The following is a 21,502-nucleotide window of genomic DNA, read 5'->3' as shown; positions in this document are numbered from 1 at the left end:
TCACATCTAGTTGGTTTTTTATGGGACGGAATGAAGACTATATGATGTTACTCCCTCCGTCCCAAAATAAGTGCAGTTTTGCACTATTTATCTTCAACGTTTGACCGTTTGTCTTATTTGAAGAATTTTTATGATTATTATTTTTATTGTTATTAGATGATAAAACATGAATAATACTTTATGTGTGACTAATTTTTTTAAAATTTTTCATAAATTTTTTAAATAAGACGGACGGTCAAACGTTGGACACGGATTTCCACGGCTGCACTTATTTTGAAACGGATGTAGTATATACTAGTATCTTCGTCCAAAATACTTCTTCCGTCCAAAATATAAATATTTTTTAGGTTGGTACGGGTAGTAAAAAAGTAGGTGGGAATAATTAAGGGAAGTGTGTGATTTGTTAAAAAGAGAAGTAGGTGAAGGGGAATGATTGCGATTGATTGAGATGAGAAGATAGATGAAGAAATAGCTTTATTTTAGAATAAAATATTATACTATAAAAACTACATTTGGACAGGAGTATTATAAAATATTTCATCTAATCTTATTTTTTTATACTTTGAGAAAAAAAAAGGTCCTACGTATATGCTGGGTTTTTTTTCTCTCTCGCTCTCAGCACGCGACGAAATTTCTGATTCCGCTGCAGATACGGTAAAATCTACTGAGAAATAAAGAATTGTGCATGTGGCACTATGATATCCTCTGCGATCTTTGGTGCCATATTGCGTGCATGGGCAGCATGGCTGCACGATCTAGCATCACTGAATCATCGTCGGTCCAGGATCTAACTCGCTTCGGTGCCTTGTTGTCGCTCACTTTAACCATGGCCACCACCTGTCCTCATATATCACAAATCTGATTTAAAAAAAAAAACTCAAAACACACTTGCGCCCATCAACTTGTCTTTAACCCTACCCTAACAAAACACTTGTCTCTACCTTGCTAGATATGACTTGGCAGCAACTTAAGCGGAAACTAAATTTTGGCCTTTAGCTTTTAAGGACGAACAAAAATTTAAACTATAGCCTAGTGGTTACAAGACCGTCTATGGTGACTTCATCAATCTCCAGGATTTACTGGTCCAGTCTTCGAAAATACTTATATGGGTAGGGTTTGCGTGCGTGCGTTCATAAGGATGAGTGTACGGCGTAGGGTTTACGTGCGTGTGTTCATAGGGATGAGTGTACGGCGTTGTAAGTGTTTGCGCTGTACTGTATAATTCTTAAAAAAGATAAACGGTAAAACTTAACTTTTAATTTTAGAGTTGATATTTGGATTTTTTTTTCTCATCGTATTTCATTTCTTAGTTTATTATCACTAAGAATACATATATAAAAATTTTGCATAATTATCTTTTATTACTAATAAATTATTTATAATAAGTATAAACGAAAAGAGGAGACAGATAGACAGCTATCCATTTCGATGGTCAACGATGAGGTTCACGTACTCAGCAATCAACTATCAGATTCACAGCTACAAATAGCAAGTTGTATATGTTTTTTTGCAAAAAAAAAAACAAGAAAAATAAAATGGTGGTGGCAACAAATATGTTAGAAAAAGTTTGAATTACGACCGATTTACCCCTAAACTCTAAAATCAGGTTTTTTTTAACCCTGAAATATTTAGTCTGAATGAATTACCCCTAAGTCAATACGAAGCGGTTTTGATCGTACGTAGCGCACACATGACAATACACTTAGGAAAAAAATTAAAATTAATACCGGTGGACCCAGTTGTTAGCTTCACTTTCTTTCTTTTTCCCTCTCCTTCTCTGTCTCTCTCTCAATGAGCAGAGGAGAGAGCGCTAGTGGCGAGGGCTAATCCGAACAGGGAGGGGAGGAAGGGGGCTCCACGAGCTTGGCTAGCTACAGTTGCCGCCGCCTACGACCAGCCTTCTTCCTTCGTCAACGCATAGGCACACTCCAATCATACCCAATAGCACCCTTGCCACGGCTGCAGTGACTGAGGAGGTAGAGCTCGCACGGAGGTGGCGATGAGCCAGAGCTCACACAAAGGCAATGGTGGAGGCCTTTCTCTATCGGAACCCACAGCGGAGCCGTCGGGATGGGAAGATGAGAAGGCAGATTGAGGTGGAGCCACTGACCAGACCACACCTTAGGAGTTCCCAACTAGCAACCTCCATGGCAGTCTTGCCCTATTTCACGAGCTTGAGAAGGATGATGGTAGTGGCGAGTTCGTGGAGGTCGGTGACCGAAACTTCGTTTTCTCCCATGCTGGGCCTGCCCTGTCCCCATCGCTCTCGCGGTCTTGCCTTTCCTCTGGATCTAAGGCTACCGTTACTGCCTTGGGCTTCTTCAATTGACCACGTGTGTCGTCGCCACCCTGGGCTTGTCCAGACGACCGCACTTCGTCCCTTGCACCCTAGGGGACCAATCTCTGCCGCCACCCAAGGCTTCTTCGGCCGCTGCCGGTCGCCAGCTCTTTCTCTCTCCCTCTCTCTCTCCACAGTATATTCAAGGAAACAAAGGCATGGCGTGTGGGACCCACTATTTTTTATTTTTTTCCTGATTGGACCGCCACACCACGTTAGTCAAACCACTGTAATGTGTGCTCTATGTCAGATCAAAATTACTCCAGATTAATTTAGGAAGGTAGTTCATCCGGATTGAATAGTTAAGGCTTAAAAGTTTTAGAGTTTAGAACTCTAAATCGTACTACTGTAATAGTTTGGGGGTAATTTATATCTTTTCCAATCGGTTACCCCATCAATTTTGTTCGATAGAGTATTTTTACAAACTACATTTTCATATTATACTAAGTTACTAACTACTATTTCATATAGGGCATGTTTGGGGGAGCTTAAGATTCTGAGAAACAGCTGGTTTGTAACCAACTTATGAGAATCTGGAAAAGCTGGGTTTTCTAGTTTCTGACTTTTAGTTCATTTTCTGAATTCTACAATTATAATTTCTTAGAATCTGGATCAAAAGCTGGACTGCTTAGGGAGCTTCTGATTCTGAAAGAAGCTATAACAATTAGAAGCTCCCCAAACAGGCCCATAGTGTTCTGCAGATATATGATTCTATCTAATTTCGTCCCTAAAATACAATTTATTATGCAAAGACATTTGCACAAACAAAAAAAATACCAAAAATCTCACAATTAATTTGCTCCAAGGAATATTAGCGCACATATAATTTATTTTAATCTACAACAAAGCATGGACGTCTATTTAGCTCATAGCAGAATTTTTTTTTATCCAATAGCATATGACTGAACTCCCTCCAATGAATTCCTAACTTGTATTTTTAGTTTTAAAACGTTGATTTTAACGTTGTGGCTGATTTTTTTTTTCCTATAAACACGACGAACTTTCTGATTTGGCTGCAGATACGGTGAAATCTACCGGAAGAATTTTCTATGCTAGCTGTTTGGACAGAGACCGCTACTATGATTATTCGCTCTGTGAACGGAGGGTAGGGTTTACAATTCCGACGAAAACGGTCGAATTCCGTGAAATTTCGAGGTTTCGACAAGGCTCAAAAGTTGAAGCCGACTGAGATTTTGATGAGTTTCATCCAAATTCAAATTTAAATTGATAAAAAGGAATAAAATAAAATAAAATCTTATAAATAGTATGATATTCATAGAATCTATTGGGATATAAATTTTCAAAAAGAAGATATATTCCGTGTATTTACTGAAATTTACAGAAAGAAAGAAAATAATAACGAATTAAAAAAAAGGAAAAAATCAGTTTCATTTCCTAGTTACCGATTGAAATTTCGATGATTTCGCTCGGAATTTCGCCAAGACCAGTTTTCACGAGCTTATCGGTAAATTTCAAGAAATTTGTTTTAAAAAAAATTGGTTTATGAAATTTGTTTGGAATCTACCGGCTTTCCACCGGATTTCGCGAAACGGAAGGCCATCTCGGAATTGTAAACCCTAATGGAAGGCCATGCGCGCACCGCTGCACGATTCCCATCCACCATTCTCAGGTTTCTAGATCTAAGTAACTAACTCGTCTCAAATTAGCAACAGCATGAATACGTTGTGGGTGACTTTTTTTCCCCACACTGGTAGAGAAACCATCTTTGGTCGGTCGACCCATATCCACAATAGTCCCGGTTCCATTAAAAACCGGGACTAAAAATGATTTTTAGTCCCGGTTAATAAGAGGAAGAGTTACCAACCGGGACTAAAAATCATCTTTAGTCCCGGTTGGTAACTCCAACCGGGACAAAAGATGATTTTTAGTCCCGGTTGATTCCATGTCAGGCTGTGTCAGGGCCCTATGATCTTTAGTCCCGGTTAGTAACACCAACCGGGACTAAAAACCTATTTTTAGTCCCGGTTGGTGTTACTAACCGGGAATAAAAATCAAAACACACTATATAATCCATAGTACCGATCCTCTTTTCTCGTCCACACAACAAACTCCTCCCTCTATCTCTTTTTTTCCTCTCTAACTTCTTATCTCTTTCCTTATCTCTAACTCCCCTCCTCTCCTTCCTTTTTTCCTTCACCATAGTGCAGGCGGCCGGCGCGGAGGCGGCGACGCAGGGGACGGCGCGGAGGCGGCCTACATGGCGGCCGGCGCGGCAGCACGGGGGGCCGCGCGGCGGCGGCGGTGGGCGGCCGGCGCGGCGGCGCGGGAGGCCGCGCGGAGGCGGCGGCTGCGGTGGGCGGCCGCTCGGCGGCAACCGGCGCGGCGCTGGCCGGCCGGCGCGGAGGGGAGGAGGGGAGGCGGCAGTGGCCGCCGGCCGGATTTTTTTTCTTTTTTTTTGAGATGTGAATCTGTGATGTATTTTTGTGTGAGATGTGAATCTGTGATGAATTTTTTAGAACCCTGTGATGTAATTTTTTTAAGAGTTTGTAATGTATTTGGAGATGATTTGTTTGAGGATTTGGAGATGTTCTGTAATATGTGATGATTTGGATATGGGAGGGGATGGTGTGAAATCAATATTCAATATTAAAAGCAGAAAAAAAAAGAAAAAATATCTTTAGTCCCGGTTGGTGTTATCAACCGGGACTAAAGATGCTCCCATCTTTAGTCCCGGTTGATAACACCAACCGGGACTAAAGATTGATTTTTAGTCCCGGTTATTTGAACCGGGACTAAAGATAGCGATATTTAGTCCCGGATTCGTAGTCCCGGTTGAAAAACCGGGACTACAGGGGGGTTACGAACCGGGACTAAAAAACATTTCTCCACCAGTGCCAGTTTCTGAGTGAAAACTTCTGCTATACAAATATTGTGTTTTGTAGGTTATCACCTGCTTGTGTTTTGTTTTGAATATTCATAGGTTATCACCCTAGTATGGTTAACAATGACTTAAGTAGAATTACTAGAGTATTTGATTTTTTGAAAGAATAAATTACACTGGTGATATTTAAACTTGTCTGGTATTATCGTCCCCGTCCCTAAAAGACACGAATATTAGAGAATTACCTAATATCAAATAATAAGAAGGGGTGAGGCTCCGTACCCAAGTCGTCTAGCCCACCACCTTGTGGAGCTAGCCGGAAGACCTCTGGGTGTTTCTCGTCGTCCCTGTCCCTAATCTTTAAAATTATAGATTAGACCTTTAATCTTGCTAAATATATCATCATAGATCTAAATTTGACACCGAAATGGCAAGCCACGTGTATCCCTTAATGTTCATCGATACATAAGTAACGACTATCGGAGGTCAATTAAACAGTGACAGGAGGAGAACAACGACTAGAGTATTCGAACACATACCAGCACACCTTACTCCTACGAGCACCTATGAAAGATTAGGCGTATTATTGGTTGACGGGTGGATTAGTTCTATCACAAGGAATCTAAGGGCCTTATGAATAGTAGGAATGAAAAAAAACATAGGGATAGAAAAAATAAAGCATTTTGACAGGAATGAAAGTGCAAAACACAAGAATGGCCGTTGATTCGATCGTAATAAAAACACATGAATCGGATGAGAGAGATGGACTCAAAGGAAATTTTCCAAGAGTTTAAAGCTTTTGTTAAATTTCCTCCAAAATCTCAAAAGAATTGTCCATTTCATAGGATTTTGAAAAGATATGATATGACTTAATCATTTGTTTCAAATGCATTTGTAGGATTTTTTTTCTAGAGAATTGAAATCCTCCAAAATACTTATGTTTTCCCCCAAATCAAATGGGTCCTAATAGCTAAGCTACACTCACTACATCAAACTAAAAATATTTAAGTACACAAAAATGAATTGTTCACATATTCAAAGTGTTTTCACTATTATATTTAAGTAAATGTTAAGAATATATTTTATGATAGACCATTGATCAAAGTTTTATCTTGAAGGTGATTAAATATATGTCCTGTAGAAATCAATATATGTAGTAAGTCATGCTTGTTACATTGAATTAGTTGTGGATAGCTTTTCGAACAAGTAAAAGTCTTGGAGTGGAAAAAAAAGAGAAAATGTTACAACAGAACTTTTTTTTAGAGAGAGAGAGACAGATCAACAGAACATATTTGTTCTGGAAGAGAAACTCTGAATATATTGTTAACTTTTCCTGCTGTTGTTCCCGAAAACCTGGATGTTTTATGTAATACCCCTTATCAAAGTAAATAAAGCCCCATTTCTACAATTTGTCATGTGAACATTGAATTTCTCAGTGTTATCTTCTTTTCTCATCTTAGAAAAAAAATTAACTTCCCAAAAGTTAGGCCCCTTTATTCAAATGAAATTCATAGGAGTTTTAAAGGATTCCATTCCTATAGGAATTTTTCCTATATAACCCTTTGAATCAAATGAATGAATCCTATGAAATTCCTATGGAATGCCTAAAGACATACAAGTTTTGGAGGAAATCTAGCATGAGGTTCTACCTCATGGAAACTTTCCTATGAGTCTTCATCTCTCCTCTAATTCCTGTGTTTTTCCTGCGGTCCAATCAAACGGCCATTCCTGTGTTTTGCAATCCTCTGTTTTACACTTGCACTCGTATCAAAATCCTACGTTTTTCTTATTCCTACGTTTTCTCAATCATGTGATTTAAAGGGGACATAGTTTGTTTTTGTTACAGGTGGAGTACTGTATAATTTAGCACAACAGTACGCACATAGAGTGCACATAACATTTTATTTGAAGAGAAGAGTGCACCTAACATTTGTCAGATTGATATGATGGATTGCTCTGCCCTAAACCCTAGAATGGGAGATGCATTGAAGATGAGCACCTTGGCCGATCTGGAGGTTGGGTGCAGCAAAAACAAAAGATTGTCCATCTCAACAGCACAATACTATATCCAAATTTAGTGAAAGAAAAGGCAAGCTCCTACTTCCATTGAGATTTTGTACTGGCCTATTAGGAAAGAAAAGGCTTATTAACATGGTATAGAAACTATATATTAAGTACATATATTATAATATGAACTTGTTAAAATAAACATCTGCGTGTGGTGCATGGCACACTCCCATCGTCCGTGTTGGCTTATCCACCATAGTCAAAAGTATAATTCTAAAACATAATTTTAGAGTTGATTTTAGGTTTGTTTTTGTTTGATCATAGTCTATTTCTCAACATTTACTTTTAAACATTCAATAATATAAAGATGAAAGTTTTATTTATAGATTATTTTTAGTAGATCTGTTCCTATTTATACGACTTCTTAACTGTAGCTCAATCAATTTGATGTTTATACAAGGTTATGTGACCAACAGACTAAGAGTCGCTATTACTCCTATTACATAAAACTAGGAGATTGGATAACTAGATAGATAGAGGTGGAAGACCTAATCGAAATAAAGGTATTTGGTGTAAAAGAAAAAAAAATCGTTCCGTCCTAAAATATTGTAACTATTTAAACACAATCTAGTACCATGAAGCTGTAGCTTTCTAGATTCATGCTATGATGTGCCTAATTTTATTCTGGGTTACTATATTTTTTAATACGGGGAATAGTTCCTTTACAACTAATACTCAATGCGAAAATCCTAACGATAGAGTCACCTCACTGTATTTCCAGACTTCCAGTGGCAAGCATATCGCCAAAACTAATCCACTGGTTATAGTTCTAAAAAAAATCCTCTGGTTATGTACGCTAGCTTGGTGACTCCCAATATGTTCGTCTTCCTCGAGTGGTTTTTCATCTAGATGATGTCTCCAACCATTACATGAAATGCATGTCTATTTCACTACAATAAAAACCTTATGTAGAGGCATTTTTGTAGAGACAATTTTCAAAATGCCTCTATGTTTTGAAGCTCTATAGTCTAGAGACACTTTTTAGAGGCACTTTCAAAATCGTCTAAAATATTTTTTCTCTAGAGACACTTTAGAGACATTTTTAGCATACTTTGTTAAATTTATCTTGTAGAGACATCTTTTCGGCACTTTAAAATTTGCCTCATATGTAAAGGCATTTTTCTTAAGGCATTTAAAACGATGTAAATGCATTTTTCTAAATATTAATATATATCAAGTAACTTAGATATAAGTAACACAAATAACATATTTACATGTAATTAAATGAGGTTGAGATGGTTAGTGCATTGAAGATAAAAATGGTCAACTCAAGAGGTCATGAGTTCAAGGATTGGTGAGGGATAATATTTTTCTTTTTTTCATATTGATTTGCTATAATTGCCGCAACATATTAATGCCTGTACAAAGTGCCGCCAATTGCATAGAGACATCTTATAAAATGCCTCTTATTACGTAGAGACAATTTACCAAAAGGCACTTATGAGAGTGCCGCCAATTGCATAGAGACATCTTATAAAATGTTTTTTCATATTGATTTGCTATAATTGCCGCAACATATTAATGCCTGTACAAAGTGCCGCCAATTGCATAGAGACATCTTATAAAATGCCTCTTAGTACGTAGAGACAATTCACCAAAAGGCACTTATGAGAGTGCCGCCAATTGCATAGAGACATCTTATAAAATGCCTCTTAGTACATAGAGACAATGCACCAAAAGGCACTTATGAGACACTCTTCAAAATGTCTCTACAACACTGTAAAGGCATTTTAAAAATATCTCTATAGTATTAGAAAAATGTCTCTACAAGGTATATTTGTTGTAGTGTTTACTAATCCATCCATCATAAAATATACTTCCTCCGTTTTACAATATAAGACTTTCTAGCATTGCTCACATTCATTTAGATGTTAAGAAATCTAGACATATGTATGTGTTTAGATTTATTAACATCTATATGTATATGGGCAATGCTAGAAAGTTTTACATTATGAAAGGGAGGGAGTAAGTATTTTTGGATCTCATCATATTCTTCCAGATGCTACTTTGACCATCAATATCTATAAAAATAAAATATTTTAAATAAAAATATTTGTATATTATAATAGTTTGATTAATGATAAATCTAGTAGCATTAATTTTACATGATTAATTTTTTTTATTTTGTTGTTATTAATAATTAAAGTTAAAAATGGTTGACTTGTCACTATACTTAAAAAAAATACTTATATTCTAGGACGGAGTGAGTACTAGTAGTGAGTTACTGACTAGAGAAGAGAAGTTACTACTATCATCTTCTTGAATTCACTGCAATTGATTGCAAAAGCTTGGTAAATCAACTTGAATTTAGGGAGTGCATCTGGTGCCCCGAAATCAGTCCCCGAGAATATAGAGCCAACCGAACGAACCGATAAAATAACCAAAAGAGATAGGAAGGAGGAAGAAAAAGGCCAAAATTGCGTCGGCAAGAAGTTCCGGAGCTCAGAGTTCCATGACTTGACGAAGAAAACAGAGGCATCCATTTGTGCTTGCGTCTCCTGTTCCGTTACGCGCAGCAATGTGCGTGTCAGCACGAGCGTTGGGTACGTACCAACATGGCCGCGTGATGCCGATACGCCATGCACAAGTGCGTGCTGGTTCGTTTCAAACACGATAAGGTCTCGTGTCTCCGGTTTTCTGAAGACTCGAGTAGCGGTTCGTGCTGGCACTTGAAGTACACTTCTTTTTTTTTTTTTGGAGAGCTCTTGAAGTACACTGGATCACTGATCTTATCTGAAAAACAAAACGCACTGGTAAAACAGTACTGTTTTTTTTTGAGATAATTATGGGTTAGTACCCCATAGATTTTTTTTAAAAAAAGTTTGTATACGAAAGTTGTTTAAAAAAATTATATTAATTTATTTTTGAAAAAATAGTAAATAATTAATTAATCACGACTAATGAACTGCTCTGTTTTTCATGTCGAAGGGAAGGGTTCCCAACCCATGCAAACGACACATGAGCATGTGCTTTTTTTACACGGCAGCAACGTAGCTAGTCGTGCACTAGCACACGTTGAACACGACAGTGACTAGTTTACTTTAACTGTTGTGTGAGATTAGCTAGTTGCAGAGGAGTCATAAACCGGGACGTTTTCATGGGGGAAAGGGGAATGAACAAGCAGGGCGAGGGACCATAATCAAGAGGGCAATTTACATCAACGACGACTTGCTCAGAGAAGTCCAGATGCAAGCTCCATCCACCAATATCCAGATGCCAGTTTAAGTTTGCACAGCGCAATTAGGACTTGGAGTTTGCACGGCATTAAGGTGTTTTGTCCGCTACTTTTTATTTCTCTGTTTATCCGGTAATCGGGGCAACGAACGCTATTTGCTTATAGTAGTTCAGAGCAGTGCTTGGATATCTTACTACTGCTAATGTAAAGTTTAGCTAGAGTTGTCCCCTGTCTGAAGATGTATCCGCATTCCGTGAATTCAGGCATATCCTCATCTTTGGACGTGAGGATTTTTCGGTAGAAATTTCACATCACAAAGTACAATTCCAACAGAAATGTTGTTGAAGTCCACAAATTCAGACAAAAGGTCTTAGTGGCGTGTTAGTTTTCACTTGCTTTCGCATTCGCTGAGGTATCCCGACCTGGCAAACTGCATGTATATACAAAAAATGTTAGCTCTCACCACTCAATAGATCGATCAATCCAAGATTGAAAGATTTGTCGGCATAGTCTGATGTAACAACACTAGTGATACTAATAGTAGTGTCATTATGGTAGAGAATGTAAACCCTCTCTCCTCACATAGTGGTAACAACACACATTCTGGAAGAAATTCAGAGTGAACAAAATACAGGTAGATGATGCTGATATCTGTAGACTAGTTCAAGGCTGAAGGTCATTTTAGAAGGATCAAAGAAGTGCAGGGCATGCAAGGATGAACAAGGACCATGCATAATAGCACACAATCAATGCCCACCGCACAATACCACGGAAAGCATGTACTCGCTCCGTCCAGAATATAAGAAGTTTTAGAGTTAGACACGGTTATTAATAAAATAGGTAGAAATGAGTGGTGGAGGGTTGTGATTGGATGAGTAGTTGAGGTAGGTAGAAAAAAAGTGAATGGTGGAGGGTTGTGATTGGTTGGGAAAAGAATATTGGTGGAGAAATTGTTATATTTTGGAACAAATTCTAAGAGCTAAAAGTTGTTATATTTTAGGACGGATGGAGTACATATTTGCAACTGCTATTTTGAACACCCGATCACAACATTGGCCATTTGCTCATCAGGCATCATTAATGGGGAGGAACGAATCATGGTTCAGTTGCAATATTTTGATAGAATAAAAGCAGCTAGCTTGGAAGAATGGGCACGTCCAACAATTCAGGCATGCTGAACTTGACAAGAGAACGGATGAGTGGATGAGCATCCCTTTCAGGCACAGAACGATCGTTGTTGAAACGCTAGCTTTCGACAAGCAGCAGATGGGCATCCTTTTCGCAGAGTAATTAGGAGTTATACGACGTGGGAGATCATAAATTCTTAGCATCTTATACCATTCAGAATGTGCAGTGCGGAAGCAAGTAGATGGCCGTGCAGTCTGGGCTGCCCGAATATGGACGTGTACCTGCATGATGGGAACAAAGCCAGATTGGAAGCCCACAGCTTTGAAGTTGCCTTTAAATCCCCTCTCTTTCATGGGCAAATGCCTGATGCAACCAAACCATCATCGCTCTCTGCCTGTCTCTATAGCTAGCTTTCGTACATCAGGCAGCTGCACCGCCAGTCGACCACTCGCACAGTAATGTCACTTATATCACTCCATGGGACAGGGAACTACTGGGCGCTTGCACAGATCTTTGCACGAGTCGCGCGGAGGAGCACCGGACGAACTGGAGCTTACCGTTTTACACGAGCAGCCGCGAAACTTGCACAGATTTTACCGGGCGCGACCGCGCGCCGCGCGGGGGAACGGACGGGAGCACCATGCCGAAGCAGGCAGCGCCGTGTCCACACCACGCACGAGAGACGCGTGGGGTGCGGGGCCGTGGGTCGTGGGAGCAGGCGACCGAGTGGGCGGCTGCGGCTGCGGCTCCGGCTCCCGTCGCGTGTGGGAGAGCGGCATGCGGAACTCGCGACCCCTCGTAACGCTGTTGCCCATTGCTGGGCCGGATGACTGGACCGAGCGTCGCGCGGTTGACGGGTTGAGATGCTCATGTCCGTTCGGCCTCGGCTGGTTGGTGGTGGAGGCCGAAGTAAAGGGTGCCACGCTGTTGGGCCGGTGCTTTCTTTCCTTACGCGAGGAGTAAGGGCCCAAATTGGTCGGGAATTATGGATCTCTCTAGTCCAAATCCGAACAAAATACAAGCAAGCGTCTTCAATCAGCTACGTGATCGATGTTTTGTCGTATAGTACGATCCAAGAAAAGCACGGTGGCTTGGAGGAGGAAGATGCGAACGTACGTGCACATCAGCCATAGTGTCGCACGCGGCACGCCCTAACGTGCCAAGCAGCGGTATCGATCGATCGTCCGGTCTGTGTCGGATTTCTGGTTGGCAGCAGCAAAATCCCCCTCATCGATCTCGGCAACGCCCACCGGGCCCCGGCCACGTACGCCTATACCTCTTAGGGCAAATACTATAATATCTCATATATTACTTCTAAGAGTTACCATATTAGATTGAGTGATGAGGTGAATGAGAGAAGTGAGGAAAGAGAATATGAGCCACTCCTAAATCAAGATGTAACCTCCACACAAATTTTAAAAAGTGTGTGAGAGTATTAAAGATATTGATATTGTATGGATTGTCTCTTAGATTATGAGTGAATAAAATAGATAAATTTAGAGGTGGTAGTCACATCACTTACCCTTAGATCGACCCCCACGACCCCACCTCACCTCGTGGCCTAGCTTGCTATGCCCAGCAGTCACCACATCGGTGGCTAGCTAGCGGCTAGCCGGCTAGGGTCGCCCCCGCGACCGGTGCCGGCGGGCGGCCCCCTCCTCTCCTCCCCCGCATGCGCGCCAACGCGCAACGCGACGGGGGCCGAGCACGCAGGCGACGAATCGATCGTTCGAAAGACCGGATGGGCGCCCGTCGCGTACGCGCACGCCATACCGCTCCAAACCAAACCAACAACCCCAGACCGACCTGCTCTGCTGCCGCGCGCGCGCATGCCGGCCGGAAGCCCGTTCGATCGATCAACTTCGCCAGACCGAATGATTACGCCCTCCGGCCGCGGATTTTAGCAAAGCTAGCGGACACCGTAGGGAAAAAAATAAAACCATCGGTCGACCGATCGATCGCGCCGCGAGGTGTCGCATTCCATCGGCGCTCATGAGGTGACTCGCGAGTGACGACGCTGCCCCGACCGGCGGTCCGGCCTCTCATAATTTGCTGAATTGATGGGAGTACTGCCTCTCTCTCTGTACTGTGTGGCTCATCCATCACGTACTCTACCATTTTCTTGGACTGTTCTCTTTACACTACTATACTACTGGTAGTAACATACCCCTACGTATGCCTCTTCTTGTCCCTCTGGTTCCGAGAGGAACACGTACGTAGGGAACAGTGGAGGGTATGTGACACCGGGCTGATCAGCAACATGGTAGGAGATTGGGGGACGGAGAGGGATGGGAGGGGGGCAAGAAGCTAGCCGGCTAGATAGTGTGGGTGATTCGGATCGAATGACGGCTAGTCATTAGCGGCTAGCTAGCTAAGCAGGGAGGAGGTTCGGGGGTCGGGGTCGAGATCGACGTGCAGGTCACAGACAGGTGGGGACACCGAGAGGGGCTCTCTCTAGGATCCTGCACTACATGGCTGCTTGTGTAGTGTACGTGATGGGTGGGTTCAGGGCCAGGGGACAGACTGTCTGCTCGGCCACTGCCCATTGTTAGCGGTGCACCGTGCACTGCTCGCTCTACAGTTCCCTGACGGTCTGGCCATGACCATCAGTAACCACCTAAATTAAGTTACATAACGTCTTAAAGATTAGTAATGCCACCAATTTTCTGAACTATACAAAACATGCGCAGATAAATTAGAATCTGTAAAAAAACTACTGCATGATGCCAACTGCCACGACCGATACGAGACAATTGATAAATGCTTTGCCAACAGATATATATCTTACCGTTCAAGGGAATGTAATTAACAATATAAGTTTTCAGGATCCTCAATAGCTAGCGACATGTAAAAGGGTTAGTCCAAAAGTATTAGGACTGCCTGCATATCATATCATTCAAGCACCCAAAAATCATGTGAATTCTACATTGTCCGTGGTTTTGACATTCATGCAACCCACAAAATCCTAAACCCTTCTTTTCCCCTCCTTGTTCACACCGCTGCTATTTCCAGGCTCCATCGTCCCCCTACCTAGCTCCTCCTCCACCACCGTACCAGCACGTAGCCGCTCCACTGCGCCAGCATCGGAAGGCGCCAACAGGCACCACTGAGGCCCGATGTACCTCCCCTTTCATCCCTCCCTGCTGCCTTTCCCCTCCTCAAGCTGACAAGGATAAGGTGACCCTGCATGTCATCTTCCCTGTCTCCGATAGCTCCTTGTAGTCGGATACACTCTTGCCTTCTCACCACTCATTAAGCTTCCCCCCACCAAAACTACACCGTCACATTGTTCACTACCAACTCTACTGCTTTAGCGGGGCACCACCACTGCCTCACCACCCACCCGTTCCACTGCTACCAAGCCACCATTTCTTACTAACATTGCTCTAAGCTGGGGAACATGTCCTTCTCTCACCCCTTCAAAACCAACCCTACCCTGAACGCTAAACTTAACTCGTCAGACTATTGTTGATCACCGGAGCATCGGAATTGGAGGAAGAGACATGGCATAAATAATCGCAAAACAAATTATAAGGTCCTAAAGATTACTAATGCAAGATTTTAGTATTTTCTTTTGTCGAAGGTGATTTAGCAGTGAACTGATATTATGGTGGGAATGGTTGCATTCATTTTAAATGCTAAACCAAATTTTTATGTGCTTTTCATGTGAGACTAATTACTCCAGCATCACATAAACATGTGAGCCACATGGGTGTTTACTAACAGGCCGGTGTGGTACTTTTGGGATTGTGCACATAATGTATCTTACTCACAACTTGTAAATTTATATATAGATTATCCATGCATCATTAGCAAACCACTGTGCTTGATATGACTAAGCCAGAATAATCTGAAAATAGTTAAGTTGAACTTACTGCATATATGATCAACCTGTACGTCTCCACTGTACATATATATATGATCAGCATGTAGCAATGTATGTTCTAATTTTTTTTTTAAAAAAGCATGTAGTAATATGTACTCCTCCAAGCCGCTTCACGCATTTCGTAGCAACCTACTCCATGGCTAAGCTAGGCAAGCATTTTTTTCTTTTAGTAGTTTCGGACGTACAAGCAGAGAAGAACCATGGTAGATGGTACTCCTACCGTCCTACGTACCATTTCATTCTCTTTGCCTGATTGAGGCTGAAAACGCTGAAGGACATACTACGGCCCCCTTTGATTCAAAGGAAATTCATAGGAATTTTAAAGGATTTAATTTCTATAGGAATTTTTCCTATATAGCCCTTTAAATCAAAGGAATGAATCCTATGGAATCCTATAAAATTCCTATGGAATGCCTCTTCCCATGCAAATTTTGAAGGAAATTTAACATGAGGTTCTACCTCATGTTAAGAATCCTTTGAGTCTTTCTCTCTCTTCAAATTCCTGTGTTTTTCCTGCGGCTCAATCAAACGGTCATTCCTATGTTTTTCCTGTGTTTTGCAATCCTCTATTTTACACTTGTATTCCTATCAGAATCCTATGTTTTTCCTATTCCCCCGTTTTTTCATTCCTGTGATTCAAAGGGGGCCTACATGTTATTCTGCACGCTACAGGCCAAATATATATGTAAAGCTTGCCTGTGTATATCCGTTTGTAGATATAGAGCTCAAATTTTTATCTATTACTAATGATTTTCAGCATTTCTTAAAGACAGTAAGAAACCATTAAAATTAAGCCAACAACGGCGGATAATTGTGTGCGTTGATATTTGATGAGCTGATCGACACATCGATTAGGACTTTGAATATCACGTATCATAGTACTATGATCTGTGGAATTAATTATTGTATCACACACATTTAATTGACGATGTAGCTAGCCGCAGATCAGTCCATGCATGACAACATAATTGAGACTGATCAGTAAGTTGTGACATGAGCGGTCCCTTTCTGGCAAACCGTGACACAAGGGCTCAGTTGATACAACTGAAAGGAAACACACACAGACACAGTACCTAAACATCCACACATGCACACACATGTACCCCCGCGCCCACACGTTCAGAGAAACGCATCTTGGCTACCTGCACAAAAAGTTGTAAAAACTTCGTACTCCACTCCAGTACCGAGTCATGAATCATGAGCAGTCTGATTGCTAGCCCTTGATCGATCGATCCTTGATTCCTTATAGGTGGTCAGATAATGTGTAGACTAGTGTCCATGAATGCAGCTTGTCGCACTTGTTTTGTTCCCTCGTGCATGGCATGACATATGATTAATTTGGGGCCCCTGCATGCTGGTTGTGCAGCTAGCTAGCTAGCGGCTGTTGCTTTGCTTGACCTGTTCATTTAAAAACCATACTAGTAACAAGAATCGAATAATCAATCAAGTTCTGAAACCTACCCCTGAAAAGCTTCAAGTTGCTCCAACAGTCCAACTGCACCTAGTAAACAACAGAATCACGACGAGGTGCTACTGGTAGTAATATTTATAAACCGATCCTTAACTCTTCATCTGGCCGGTCGATTGGTCGGAGCCCTAACACATCCTTCAACCCCTCACTTGACCTCCAGCATCCAAACAACAGAGAAAACATCAAAGTGACCTCAACCCCTACACACACAATCACACCACCAAAACCCAATGCTAATTAACTAACCAAGGAGAAATTAAAAAGAAAATCAGATCAGTTGGAATGGTTCACCGCCAGATATATTTATACTTATACACCTATCTCTCCTCCTTGGGGAGGAGCTCCTGTCCCAATCCATGACATGGAACAACAATGCAGTGATAAATATATATCCACACATTGAGAAATAAACAAGGAGATAGATAGGCATGTAATGTGTGCATGCAGGGACAAGGAGATAGGCAGCAAAATTAAAGAAGGCTTGAAAAAAAGAAAAGAAAAAGGGTGGGTCTGAAAGGCCCCCGGCCCACTCGCTTCCAGGGCAAGGGTTAGCGGACAAAGACCATCACAAAATCCTATATGACCATATTCCCCTCCACAATCCCGTGCCAAGCGCTACCCTCCACGCCTGGTTTTGTACTACCTCTCCACCCTTTACTACTTTAAAAAGTGGCACGCACAGGCGCACCTCACATCCAATCACCAAACCCAAACCCTTCCACTTACACATATATGCTTCATATGTTCCAAAATAAACCAAACTAAAAGATAATCAATTTGATATAATCGAGTATAACGAATCTGAACGATCTCCTGTCCATATCGTAGTCCTTGGTTATATCAGATCGTTTTCTAGATTGATTTATTTTGGGGCAAAATTAAAGGGTACATTGATACATAGGTTGTCATATGATATCACTATGAATCTTAACAATTCTCTATCCATATTCGTTGTACTCGGTTATATCAAATCATTTTCTAGATTAGTATATTTTGGAACTAAAGAGTACACTGGTACACACACCGCCACACCACTCCGGCCCCCAACCCCTACCCCTCCAAAAGGCCCTTTCCCCCTTGGACTTTCCACACCTCGCCCTGATTCCCTTTCCTCTTCTTTCTCCTCCCCTCTCCAAATTGCTTTGCCAACAAATTAGGTGGCCTTGGATTGGATCCGTCCATTGGAGTTGAGTTGGCACAGAAACACATGCTGCTTTGCTAGTGTGCCTAGTGAGAATCAGTGTGTGCAAGAGGACAACATGCATGCACTCCTCCCACCCGGCCAGGCCGCCTCTCCTCCCGGCCCCTGCGGCTTATATATATACACACACACACCCCTTCTAGCTCCCCTCCAAGAAGCCCCCAATTAGCTCTAGCTAGAGATCGATCGATCTCACCACCACTCCAATACATTGCAGTTGCAGTTGGTTAGTTGATTTGCTAGCTAGCTTTGCAACAACAACAAGCTCCAACCAAGCAAGCACCAAACACCACATACTTGCCCTAGCTAGCTAGCCAACTTCATGCTACATACACGCGAACCTGCAGTCTCTCTCTCTCACACACGCATCATATCGCAACAGTGACCTAGCCTGCAGCAGCTACAAGTAAAGGTTAAGCGAGCCCTTTGCACTTGCTTGCTAATTGTTGATTTCTAATTAGCTAGTAGCTGAGCTCCACGATCTGATGAGAAGGCATGGCGGCAGCGAGGCCTCCCCTTCGATCATCCACACATCTTCCATAGCTCTCCTCCAGGAGAGGTTCAGAAACCTGCAGAAGGTGAAGGAGATGAGGGAGGCGGGCAACAAGGAGCTGAACAGGGTGCGCCCCGCCGACGCTCACGACCGCGCCGCCGCCGCCGGCTCGGCGTCGGCGTCGGCTCTCGGCCTTGGCCTTCATCACGCGGCGGTGAACGGCACCAATGAGCAGCCGAGGTGGTTCTTGCACCCGGACTTGGTCCGGCCGCCGTCGAGGCCTCTGCATCACGGCAGCGGCGTCGTCCAGGCCTCGCCGTCGACGCCGGCGACGACGAGCCCGTGGACGACGATGCAGAATTCAGGCTACAGAGGCGACGTAGACGTCGACACCTCGCTTCATCTGTAAACCTAGCTATATATGGTGGTAATGGTATATGCACGCGCGTATGCATGGCGGCCCTCTGCTGTTCTTTCGTTATTCTGTACGGCTCGTAAGTCCCGGACTTATTTGCAGTACTTTTGTTGCATTTTTCCTTGTAACTTCTGCTGTGTTACGTACTCTCTGAGGTATCCGAGATAATGGATCGAGATATATGATCTGCATCTGCAAGGTGTGTTTAACTAGTATAATATATATACTCTGCTTATTGGACAGTACAAGGTTGTTTTTTTTTTAAAAAAATAACTGTTTGAAAAGAATTAATATATAGTATATATATACTACTATATAAACTTTAAATAATTCTAATTGGGGAATATATAGTACACCATTTCCATATACTGAAATCGAAATAATATTGTCCAATTAACATCTGTATTCTTCGTTGATTGAGTGTATTTCTACCGTACTGTGCCTTGGGGCTACACTCAGAAAATCAATTTATTTTTGGAATAGATGGAGTACTAGCTAGTGTACTATTCCACTGCTCATGGCAAGGAAGATCACAAGCATCACATGGATGATCGATGCATGGTCTACTGGAACTGACATGTCACTTTAAGAATGTACTGCTGCTGCCTCCTTTAGTCAGAAACTGAAATCGATCACGGATAGTACGTGAGTCGATCGCCAAGATCAACTGTGGACACGGTATTTACTATAGCGTGCCAAAAACCATGACTTCATAACTATCCCAAGATGGATATATACCTAGTTTAAAAAAGAGTAAATAAAATAGAATGGAAATGGGGTTGGGGCTAAGGTTTTTGCATTCTTAGTCAAAACATTCTTAGTACTTTTTAATATCCAACTTTAATTTTATTAACATTTTAAACATCTATAACAATATAAATTAATAGTATATCATACCACAACGAAAACATTCTTGACAAACGAATTTAGAGATAAAAGTTCTAATAGTTTCAAATATTTTATAATTACATGGAAGATGTACATGTATAGACACCAACAATGAACACACAACTATGGGCGCACCTCCTAACGCACTAAAATTCTTGACCGCAACAATATATCCTTGACCGCCTCACTAAAATTCTATCGAATGCACTCACGCGTGTGTAGTACAGTATATATTCATAAGCACCAAAATTTAGAACTGACACCCTGACTACCTTCATTGATTTCACTTCATTGGTTTCACTATGTTGGTGCCGGTTCCACCATGATTCACTAATTATTTCTCACTGTTAGTTGCATCCGTTAAGCGAGATGTTTTCCAGTAAAATAAAATCTCAGTATTTTCAATTTCACCTTAATTTCTGCTAAAATGGGACCATATATTAAATAATTTACAAGCACCATGCATGTAAAATTAATTAATCCCTCCGTTCTATAATGTTGCAACCTATCCTGGAATACGAATCTGGACATGAGGCATGTCCTCATGTCTAGATTCGTAGTACTAGGATGAGTCCCATCTCATTTTAGGTTGCTATAATATGGGACGGATGGAGTACTAATCGCCTTCTTAATAACTAAATCCTCAAGTAATCATATCCAGTACGTACGTGGCCTAGTAGGCCACTTCGTCCTTTTCGTGTCTTTCGTACTTGATTGACCGTTGGAAACAAGGGCTTCTGACAGAGTACACGCATGATGGGCTCTTCCAACACAGCGGCATGTGACGCCTGCCATCCTGTCCAGTAGTAGTAGCCGCGAGAGGGCGTACGTAGTATACGTAGGAGTACCAATGGTCCATATACAATGCCACTGACGCCTACTACCAATCTACCACTTGATCATCGTTTAATCCACTTGATTCTTCGAGGGTGGGCGCGATAGAAAATGATGGCAAATTAAGGGGCTGATTGCGAAGCACAGACCTAAGAATTGGTAGTCGGAGAATCAATAGCTTGTAAATAGATTTTCTGTTATGCGATGCTCGTAATTCTCAATAGGGCCCCTTTCTATTAAGAGAACTGCAAATACTAGTTTGGCTCATTATTGCCGCGATAACGGCCTACTTCTTCACATTCACAGAGCAATGCATGCAGTTATTGATAGACAGAAAAATCATGGTATGCATTTCCGTATATTAGCTAAAGCATTGCGTATGTCCGGGGGAGATCATATCCACGCTGGTACAGTAGTAGGTAAGTTAGAAGGGGAACACGAAATGACTTTAGGTTTTGTTGATTTATTGCGCGATGATTTTATTGAAAAAGATCGTGCTCGCGGTATCTTTTTCACTCAGGATTGGGTATTGTGCTCACGGTATCTTTTTCACTCAAGATTGGGTATTGTTAACAGTGAAATTTGGTAATCGGCAAAGACGTCATCGGCTTAGAATCATTATCGGCTGCTGCATCTCGGAATCAGCCGATGGGAGTTATCAAGTCGCCAATAGTCGGATTCCTGCTATATTCGGTTAAGGAAATCAATCTACTAAAGGAAGCTTATCCCTAAGTGACCGAGTTTAAAGAGGATGCGGTATGGCA

At 41.7% G+C, this 21,502-nt stretch overlaps 1 non-coding gene across 1 annotated transcript; it reads left to right on the top strand.

The window, feature by feature from the left end:
• Positions 1-18,268: 18,268 nt before the first annotated feature.
• LOC9272643 (uncharacterized) lies at positions 18,269-19,207 on the top strand. Its single transcript, XR_010739808.1, has 2 exons — positions 18,269-18,520; positions 18,602-19,207. It is a non-coding gene; the product is annotated as an uncharacterized protein (transcript).
• The last annotated feature ends 2,295 nt before the right edge of the window (positions 19,208-21,502 follow it).

The sequence above is a fragment of the Oryza sativa genome, chromosome 3 (genome assembly GCF_034140825.1).
Source record: "Oryza sativa Japonica Group chromosome 3, ASM3414082v1".
NCBI classification, from domain to species: Eukaryota; Viridiplantae; Streptophyta; class Magnoliopsida; order Poales; family Poaceae; genus Oryza; species Oryza sativa.
This window is presented reverse-complemented; position numbering and strand designations above follow the sequence as displayed.